The sequence below is a fragment of the Thalassophryne amazonica genome, chromosome 1, assembly GCF_902500255.1.
Source record: "Thalassophryne amazonica chromosome 1, fThaAma1.1, whole genome shotgun sequence".
Lineage (NCBI taxonomy): Eukaryota > Metazoa > Chordata > Actinopteri > Batrachoidiformes > Batrachoididae > Thalassophryne > Thalassophryne amazonica.
In genome coordinates this window covers 81,807,597-81,817,455 of record NC_047103.1, presented here as the reverse complement: position 1 = coordinate 81,817,455, position 9,859 = coordinate 81,807,597, and the positions used below count along the sequence as shown (strand labels likewise).

General features: G+C 45.4%; 1 protein-coding gene across 1 annotated transcript in view; it reads right to left on the bottom strand.

The window, feature by feature from the left end:
* Positions 1-2,442: 2,442 nt before the first annotated feature.
* LOC117512049 (integrin beta-1-like) overlaps positions 2,443-9,859 on the bottom strand; it is a 150,444-nt gene continuing 143,027 nt past the window's right edge. Inside the window, exon 17 of the transcript XR_004561197.1 lies at positions 2,443-2,667. The gene's annotated coding sequence lies outside the window, so the exon portion shown is untranslated. The remainder of the gene's footprint in view (positions 2,668-9,859) is intronic.

Here is a 9,859-nt window from a genome sequence, read left to right as displayed (position 1 = left end):
CTAAACTATCTCATCAGGCCTCTACTGACCCGGCACCCGCCCTATCCAGTCAATCACGTCCGGGTCCGAGTGCAGCCCCACCAGTGACTACAGCTGCGCCTGTTTTCTGTAATCCGCTGTCTCGACCTGAGTGTTTCTCCAGAGAATCCAGAGATGTCGTGCCTTTCATTACCCAGTGTGAACTGCATTTTGAGTTAGTGCCAGCAATGTTTCCATCCGAACGGATGATAACATTCATGGTAACTCACCTTACCGGCTGGGCTGCGGCATGGGCATCAGCAGAGTGGAGCAGGTCACCCTCATGCGGCTCTATCCAAGCTTTTAAGACCATTCTCCTGTAAGTCTTCCAGCATACGCTGCCGGGACGTGAAGCAGAACGTTCCCTAATGAGGCTTAAGCAAGGCAGCAGACGGGTCGCCGACTATGCCATTGACTTCCGCATGCTGGCGTCCAAGAGTGAATGGAATCCTGCTGCCCTCCTGGACATGTTCTTCCAGGGTTTTTCCAACCACATCCAGAACCAGCTCATTGCCATAGACCTCCCTGAAGGTCTGGACGAGATCATCGCTCTCGCTGTCCCCATAGACCGCCGTTTGCCGGACCTACCTCGGCGAGAGCCTCGCCTCTCTGCTCAGTGTTCCACTACGCCACCTACTGGAGCCACTGGCCTGAATCATCTTGGCTCCACCTTTCCTCACACCGCCTCGGATGAACCCATGCAGCTGGGATGTTATCCACGGAGGAACGCCACTGCCATAGGGACTGGTACCACTCAAATTGCTCCTGGTGATAAAGGTTACATCCCTGTGCCTCTCTCTCTATGAAATTATCTGATGCTGAACATAATTATTACATTGGCAACTGGGAACTGTTGGCCACTCCTCCAAGTGGTCTTGGAGGAGTGGCCAACAGTTGGCTTGAGGGGGCATAAGTGCCATTTTTAGTGTGGATTGATCATAAAAACTTGGAGTATTTGCGCACGGCGAAACAGTTAAATGTCAGACAGGCCAGTTGGGCCATTTTCTTAAGCAGTTTTCATTTTGTGCTTTCATACGCCCAGGCTCAAAAAATGGGAAACCAGATGTGCTCTCCCGGCAAGGGGATCCCCGTTATGAACCAAGTACCATTCTCCCCACATCATGTTTTGTTTTCGCTGTAACTTGGGATATTGAGACAAAGGTCAGGTCTGCCGCTCCTAATGTTCCCATTCCTCCAGGGTGTCCTAAAGGGAACTTTCATACTGGACGCATTGAGAGGGGGGTCATTTGTTGGGGACATGACAGCTAGTTTGCTTGTCACCCAGGCGTTAAGAATACCATGCAGATCATCCAGGAGAGGTTTTGGTGGCCCCGTATGCTACCTGATAATACTATGTTAAAGCTTGTCAAACGTGCACCATGCATAAGTTGTCCACTCGCTCACAGGCCGGTGAACGTCTGCCATTACTTGTTCCCATCTATCGTGGTTGATAGATTGTGTAAGAGGGCACATTTCGTGCCCCTACTTGAACTGCCTACCGCTAAAGAGACTGGTGTTGTTAATCAATGGGTTTAAATTGCATGGTTTCCCACAGGACATCATTTCCGACCGTGGTCCTCAGTTGATTTGAGTTTTGGAAGGAGTTCTGCCGTCTACTGGGGGTTTCCTCCAGCCACACCTCGGGTTACCACCCGCAAGCTAATGGACAAACTGAAAGAGCCCATCAGGAGTTGGAAAAAGGTCTGTATTCTCGCATCTCAGCACCCGGCCATGTGGGCTTCACTCTTAGTATGGACAGAACTTGCACATAACTGCTTGCCTTCATCTTCCAGTGGTTACTCCCCATTTCATGTTGTCCATGGTTTTCAACCCTCTTTGTTTCCCCCTACAGACTTAAACTCACGTGTGCCCTCAGCCTTCATTGCTGACGAACCTGGGAGCGGGCCCGTCGGGCCCTCCAGCAAGCTTCAGCCGTCTCTAAAGTTGCAGCCGACAAGAGGAGATCCACTGCACCTGTCTACACCCCATGCCACAAGGTCTGGCTTTCCATGCATCACCTGCCCACCCATGGACTGCCCAGAAAACTCCCTCCCAGGTTTGATGGTTCATTTCCCATTTCCAAGGCAATTAATCCTGTTTCTGTTCATTTACGTGTGCCAAGGTCCATGTGAAGCCCATGCACTCCAGCTCTTTTGAAATGAATATACAAATTACAGCTTATAAAATGGTGGCAGATCATCTTAGGCAATTCTCTGGTTTATTGTTTTATTGGCTTATGGGTGGGTATGTATGCATATGGGAGGCAATATATTTTCACAAAATGTTTCTCTTACTGTTATATTTTAACCCCACAGAAGGATATAGACAGGTTTTGTACTTTATTTAATGAATAAATTCATAAACCACTTTGGAAGTGAACACAGTATTGAAATAAAAAGGCACTTTAAAAACAAAGCTGTATAGAGTCAGTATTCTTCATAGGCATTTGGATGAGAAAACTTTTCAGAAGTGATTCATATGACGTCTGAACAAATATATCAGTCTTATAATCTAACACATTACATAACAAGTAGTACAAAAAAAAAAAAAAAAAAAGAATTGGTGCATTTGACAAGAACACAGGAAAGGACCTGAGAATGAGTCATAAACTCAATCCAGATGGTGAATAAAATCATTTCATTTTGACAACTATACAATTTTTTTTTTTTTTTTTTGATTAACTCAGCCACATGGGGTGTGCAGCCAGTACATTCTGGGTGCCAGTCCCAAGCCCGGATAAAAGAGGAGGGTTGCGTCAGGAAGGGCATCCGGCGTAAAACAAGCCAACCCAACTATGCAGACTCAGAATCGAATTCCCATACCGGATCAGTCGCGGCCCGGGTTAACAACGTCCGCCACCGGTACTTTTGCCCAACAGGGTGCCGGTGGAAATTGGGCTACTGCTGGGCAAAGATGACGAAGAAGAAGAGGAAAACGTTGCCATGAACAGCGGGAGGGTGTAGAAGGGTGGGAATGAGAGTGGGGACTTTGAATGTTGGTAGTATGACTGGTAAAGGGAGAGAGCTGGCTGATATGATGGAGAGGAGAAAGGTAGACATATTGTGTGTGCAAGAGACCAAATGGAAGGGAAGTAAGAGGAGGAGCATCGGCGGTGGGTACAAGTTGTTGTACCATGGTGAGGACAGGAAGAGAAATGGTGTTGGGGTTATTTTAAAGGAAGAGTATGTTAAAAGTGTGTTGGAGGTTAAGCGAGTGTCTGACAGGGTGATGAGTGTGAAGTTGGAAACTGAAGGGGTGATGATGAATATCATCAGTGCATATGCCCCACAGGTAGGTTGTGAGATGAAGGAGAAAGAAGATTTCTGGAGTGTGTTAGATGAGGTAGTGGAGAGTGTGCCCAAGCATGAAAGAGTGGTGATAGGAGCAGACGTCAATGGGCATGTTGGTGAAGGGAACAGAGGTGATGAGGAAGTAATGGGTAGATATGGTATCAAGGATAGGAATGGGGAAGGACAGATGGTAGTTGATTTTGCAAAAAGGATGGAAATGGCTGTGGTGAATACCTACTTTAAGAAAAGGGAGGAGCACAGGGTAACATATAAGAGTGGAGGAAGGTGCACACAGGTGGACTACATTCTTTATAGGAGATGCAAGCTAAAAGAAATCACAGACTGTAAGGTGGTAGCAGGAGAGAGTGTCGTTAGACAGCATAGGATGGTTGTTTGTAGGATGACTTTAGAGGTAAAGAAGAAGAAGAGAGTGAGAGCTCAACAAAGGATCAGATGGTGGAAGCTGAAGGAGGAAGACTGTTGTGTGAAATTTAGTGAGCAGGTCAGAGAAGCACTAGTTGGAGGGGAAGCAATTTTGGACAACTGGAAAAGTACTGCAGATGTGGTGAGGGAGACAGCTAGGGCAGTACTGGGTATGACATTTGGACAGTGGAAGGAAGACAAGGAGACTTGGTGGTGGAATGAAGAGGTCCAGGAAAGCATAAGGAGAAAGAGGTTGGCGAAAAAGTTTTTGGGATAGTCGGAGAGTTGAAGAAAGTAGACAGGAGTACAAGGAGATGTGGCGTAAGGCAAGAAGAGAAGTGGCAAAAGCAAAGGAAAAGGCATATTGCGAGCTGTACAAGAAGTTGAATAGTAAGGAAGTGTTGTGTGGGCCGCTGAAGAGGAGGTACTGCTGGCCCACCACCACAAGATGGCGCCCTGCTTGAAGTGCGGGCTTCAAGCACGAGAGCTCGTCGGAGCGACCGGGAGTGACAGCTGTCACTCATCATCCGTACCAGCTGTCACTCATCCACTACACATCACCACCACCATAAAGGCCGGACTGCAACTCCACCTCCCCGCCGAGAAATCAGCTACCAATCAGGTAACTTCTCTGCTGACTTACAAAATAACAATCTGAACTTCTTTGCAGCCGTTTTCCTGTGGTGTGTCCTTATCTGTGGGATTGGCGTTTGGTGTGATCAGCGACGGCTTCGCCTCACACCCCAAACCAGATAAGTGGTTAAACAGGAGCTGCACGAGTGTGTGATTGGAGGTGGAGGTGCTCCCTCCTAACTAAACACTGACTGTGGGATTACTGAGTGTGCGAACTCACACTCATCAGTACTGTCTCTGTTCTCTGCCAGCAGTACCGGGTCTGATTGCTGAAGACAGTGGCCACCTGGGGCGCAGGGCTTGGTGGCTCCGGTGTTCTTCAGATCCGTTGGTGGTGGAAGCTGTGTGGGATCCGGCTCGTCTGTCGCCAGACGTCTTCTATCGTCGAGCCTGCCCACACGTCACCTTGTGTATAATTGACATTCCACCATATTGTTATTGTCTGTACTTCGTGGTGCGATTCACAACATTAAATTGTTACTTTTTGGCTTATCCATTGTCCGTTCATTAATGCCCCCTGTTGTGGGCCCGTGTCACGACACTTTCACAACAGGAAGGAGAAAAGGACTTGTACCGATTGGCCAGACAAAGGGACAGAGCTGGAAAGGATGTGCAGCAGGTTAGGGTCGTAAAAGATGCACATGGTAATGTGCTGACAAGTGAGGAGTGTGTGCTGAGAAGGTGGAGGGAATATTTTGAAGAGTTGATGAATAAAGAAAATGAGCGAGAGAAAAGGCTGGATGATGTGGTGAGAGTAAATCAGGAAGTAAAAGAGATTAGCAAGGAAGAAGTGAGGGCTGCTATGAAGAGGATGAAGAGTGGAAAGGCAGTTGGTCCAGATGACATTCCAATGGAGGCATGGAAATGTCTAGGAGAGATGGCAGTAGAGTTTCTAACCAGATTGTTTAATAAAATCTTGGAAAGTGAGAGGATGCCTGAGTGGAGACGAAGTGTGCTGGTTACTATTTTCAAGAACAAGGGTGATGTGCAGAGCTGCAATAACTACAGAGGCATAAAGCTGATCAGCCACAGCATGAAGTTATGGGAAAGAGTAGTAGAAGCTAGGCTTAGAAAACAGGTGAAGATCTGTGAGCAGCAATATGGTTTCATGCCGAGAAAGAGCACTACAGATGCAGTGTTTGCTCTGAGAATACTGTTGGAAAAGTACAGAGAAGGACAGAAAGAGTTACATTGTGTGTTTGTGGACTTAGAAAAAGCTTATGATAGGGTGCCAAGAGAAGAGTTGTGGCATTGTATGAGGAAGTCTGGAGTGGCAGAGAAGTATGTTAGGGTAGTGCAGGACATGTACAAGAATAGTGTGACAGCGGTGAGACGCGCAGTCGGAATGACAGACTTATTCAAGGTGGAGGTGGGATTACACCAAGGATCAGCTCTGAGTCCTTTCTTGTTTGCAGTGGTGATGGACAGGTTGACAGATTAGATCAGACAGGAGTCCCCATGGACTATGATGTTTGCAGATGACATTGTGATCTGTAGTGAGAGTAGAGAGCAAGTTGAGTCTAGTCTGGAGAAGTGGAGATATGCTTTGGAGAGAAGGGGAATGAAAATCAGTAGAAGCAAGACTGAGTACATGTGTGTGAATGAGAGGGAGCCCAGTGGAATAGTGCAGTTACAAGGAGTAGAAGTGGTGAAAGTAGATGAGTTTAAATATTTGGGGTCAACTGTTCAAAGTAATGGAGAGTGTGGTAGAGAGGTGAAGAAGAGAGTGCAGGCAGGGTGGAGTGGGTGGAGAAAGGTGGCAGGAGTGATTTGTGACCGAAGAATATCAGCAAGAGTGAAGGGGAAAGTTTACAAAACAGTAGTGAGACCAGCTATGTTGTATGGTTTAGAGACAGTGGCACTAACAAAAAGACAAGAGGCAGAGCTGGAGGTGGCAGAGCTGAAGATGTTGAGATTCTCTTTGGGAGTGACAAGAATGGACAAGATTAGGAATGAACATATCAGAGGGACAGCTCAGGTGGGACGGTTTGGAGACAAAGTCAGGCGAGATTGAGATGGTTTGGACATGTGCAGAGGAGGGACCCAGGGTATATAGGGAGAAGGATGCTGAGGATGGAGCCACCAGGCAGGAGGAGAAGAGGGAGACCAAAGAGGAGGTTCATGGATGTGCTGAGAGAGGACATGCAGGTGGTTGGTGTGACAGAGGAAGATACAGAGGACAGGGTGAGATGGAAACGACTGATCTGCTGTGGCGACCCCTAACAGGAACAGCCGAAAGACAAAGAAGATACAATTTTTTTGATTGTTCAACATCAACACAATTGTAGAATTCTAACAAGTGATAGACCTTCCATTTTCACAACATTAAAAATAATGAGTACTGATGTTAATCTTGGTGCTATAGTACTGTTTATATAGTTATGTTTCATAGTACAGTACTCAATAACATTACAATCAAACGCGAGTAACAATTTTCAGTTTTCTGAGTTGCAGTTTGCATTTAAAAACCTTCACTGTATAATCTACTGAGATTCAACATAACCGTCTCATCTTCTTCAAATGTAAATTTTCATCCACTCTTTTTTTCAGAAATGATTTCCAAATATATACAAACACTGACAATGTGCTGCAGCTGACAGTTTACATATTAAACTCAGGTCCTTGACTAAAAGACACAAAAACATACAACGCGTCAGTGCACAGAGACACAAGGAGCGTAACCTACGAACAGAAAGCGCCTGAGATGGAAAGTGTGCAGGGTACAGACTGTTCGATGTCCATTGCTATATCTATTGTGGTGTTAAAATAATTCCATCCTGTGCATTGAAAAAAGTCTGTTGGATTTACATGATTTAAATATGTACATTGGTTGCACATGATCTAGATGTGTCCAAATAATTTTCTATGGTTTCATATTTGTTATGTTTCTAAATGAGAAACATAAGAAAATTGCGTTATTTGAACACATTCTGATCATGCGCAGCTGATGTAAATATTTAAGGCATCTTTCATTTTTTCAGTGTGCTCACACAAAATCGATGAAGAAAACAAAACTTCATTCTGCAAATATGCAACTTAAAATTATATACACACACACATATGCTGTACACATAAAATAGAACAATGCTTATAAATCATAAGTGTTAGTAAAAATATAGATGAGTGGGTGAACGGTACATGGCAATACGGGGGGTTGGGGGTGGGGGACGACAAACAAACAAAACAACAACAAAAAAACCTCACAAAACATCAGTCCAACTACAAACTAGCCCCCAGGACCTAAAACTACGGCAAATACTGCAGTTGTTGAAAACTTGATAGCAGAGTTCATGGGAACTATGAAGCCATCATTTTCCTTCATATTTGGGATTGATCACAGTGGTGACAGCACTTTTGTAGATGGGATTTTCACCCTGACAAGCAAAAATAGAAAGTTATTACCACTCAAACACTGAAGCTGAGGAGTTTTCATTCACCAAATCACACAAGAAATCAGTGTTCCAGTAAGGCACAAGACACAAGGATTGAACGCTGTAAAAATGATGATGTACTGCACACAGCCATGCCTTTCTACAGCATACCAAATGTCAGGAGGTACATTTTAATATTTGTAACATGAAGACATAGTTCAAATTCTCAAACGTTTGTGACTGTTCAGCTGGTTTGTTCGTCACAGCACTCCCATGCAGCTTCTGCCAAAGTTTCACAGCAATATTACAATTTCCATGGAACCATTTGTCCATTTTAAACATCTATATTCAGCTTCAAACACGCAAAAATGACAGGTGGACGTAGAAAAAAAATGTGGAAACTGAAACAGGACAATGCAAACAAATGAACAGTCCATGCAGGAAGTGAAAGTGGAAAAGAAATAAATGAAATACAAACTTATAAGACAGCAGCTTTACGGCCATAGTTTGGGCTCCACCTTTCCTCACACCGCCTCGGATGAACCCATGCAGTTGGGATGTACCCGGTTATCCACGGAGGAACGCCACTGCCATAGGGACAAGGGTCTGTGTTTTTACTGTGGGCAGGCTGGGCATGTGATCACAGATTGTCAGGTCAGGGGTGCCCCCGCGCAGGCGAAACCAGTACTGCAGGTGAGTCCAAATTCCATTTTTTCTAGTACACCACAGAACATAATCTCTGCTAAATTTATATCAGAGTACCCATCTTTTTCCACTCCAGTTTTTATTGACTCGGGCTCTGATGCTAATCTACTGCTATTTTATCTCACCAGCTCCCTGCACCTTAAACTGTACAGTCTCTTGCGCCCTCTGGTGGTGCATGCTGTGGATGGCCATGAGCTTGGTCAAATCACCCACCGTGCACAGTCAGTCCGTCTTATTATTGCAGAGAATCATTCTGATACCATAAGCTTTCATGTATTTGACAAAATGACTTGTTCGGCTATTTTGGAGCACCCCTGGCTAAAGAAACACAACCCACACTTTGACTGGTCTAAAGGACAGATTAGTTCATGGGGACCCACCTGTATGGGTCATTGTTTAGACAGTTCCACCGTTAAGGTTCCTACGCCTAATCCAGATCTCACAGGAGTCCCATCATGTTATCACGACCTTGCTGAGGTCTTTAGAAAAGCCAAAGCTGAATCTCTACCTCCACATTGGTCTTACAATTGTGCTATCGAGTTACTTCCCAGAACTAGTCCCTCGTGGGGAAAAGTATTCTCTGTCTGCACCTGAACACATCTCAATGAACTACAATCTCAACGAACAAGAATCTTTAGAGGCAGGTTTGATTTGGCCCTCATCTTCGCCTGCGGGGATGAGATTCTTCTTCACTCCGCCCATGCATAGCTTAATGGGGCCTGAATGACGTAACAGTAAAGAACAGTTATCCCCTGCCTCTCAATGCCACCGTGTGTGAACTGCTAGAGGGCACCAAAGTGTTCACAAAATTGGATCTGCGCAACGCGTATCATTTAGTGCGCATAAAACATGGTGATGAATGGAAAACAGCCTTCAATACTCCTGCTGGTCACTACGAGAACCTGGTCATGCTGTTTGGTCTTACTAATGCACCTGCAGTACTCCAAAATCTGGTAAACTACGTCCTACGCAAGTTCCTGAACAAGTTTGTATTTGTTTATTTAGACGATATTGATTTTCTCTACGTTTGAGGAGACACACACGCAGCATATATGCAGAGTTTTGGAAACTGTTGCGCAATCACTTATTTGTCAAATCTAAAAAGTGTGAATTTCATAGAACAACGGTGTCATTTTGGGGGTTCATGATCGCACAGGGTGAAATCTGGATGGACCCTGAGAAGGCTGCGGCAGGACGTGATCGGGCGACACTTTAAAGGCCGTAAGGAAGTACAAAGATTTTTGGGGTTTGCTAATATCTACTGTTAATTCATCCATAACTTCAGTACCGTGGCCTCACCGCTTCATGTCACCTTGTTCCTCCAGGGCGCCAGGGTGTGATGAGGCTTTTCAGGTCCTAAAAATGCTTTAGTGTGGCCCCCGTCTTACTCCTTCCCGACCCCGCCAGACAATTCGTGGT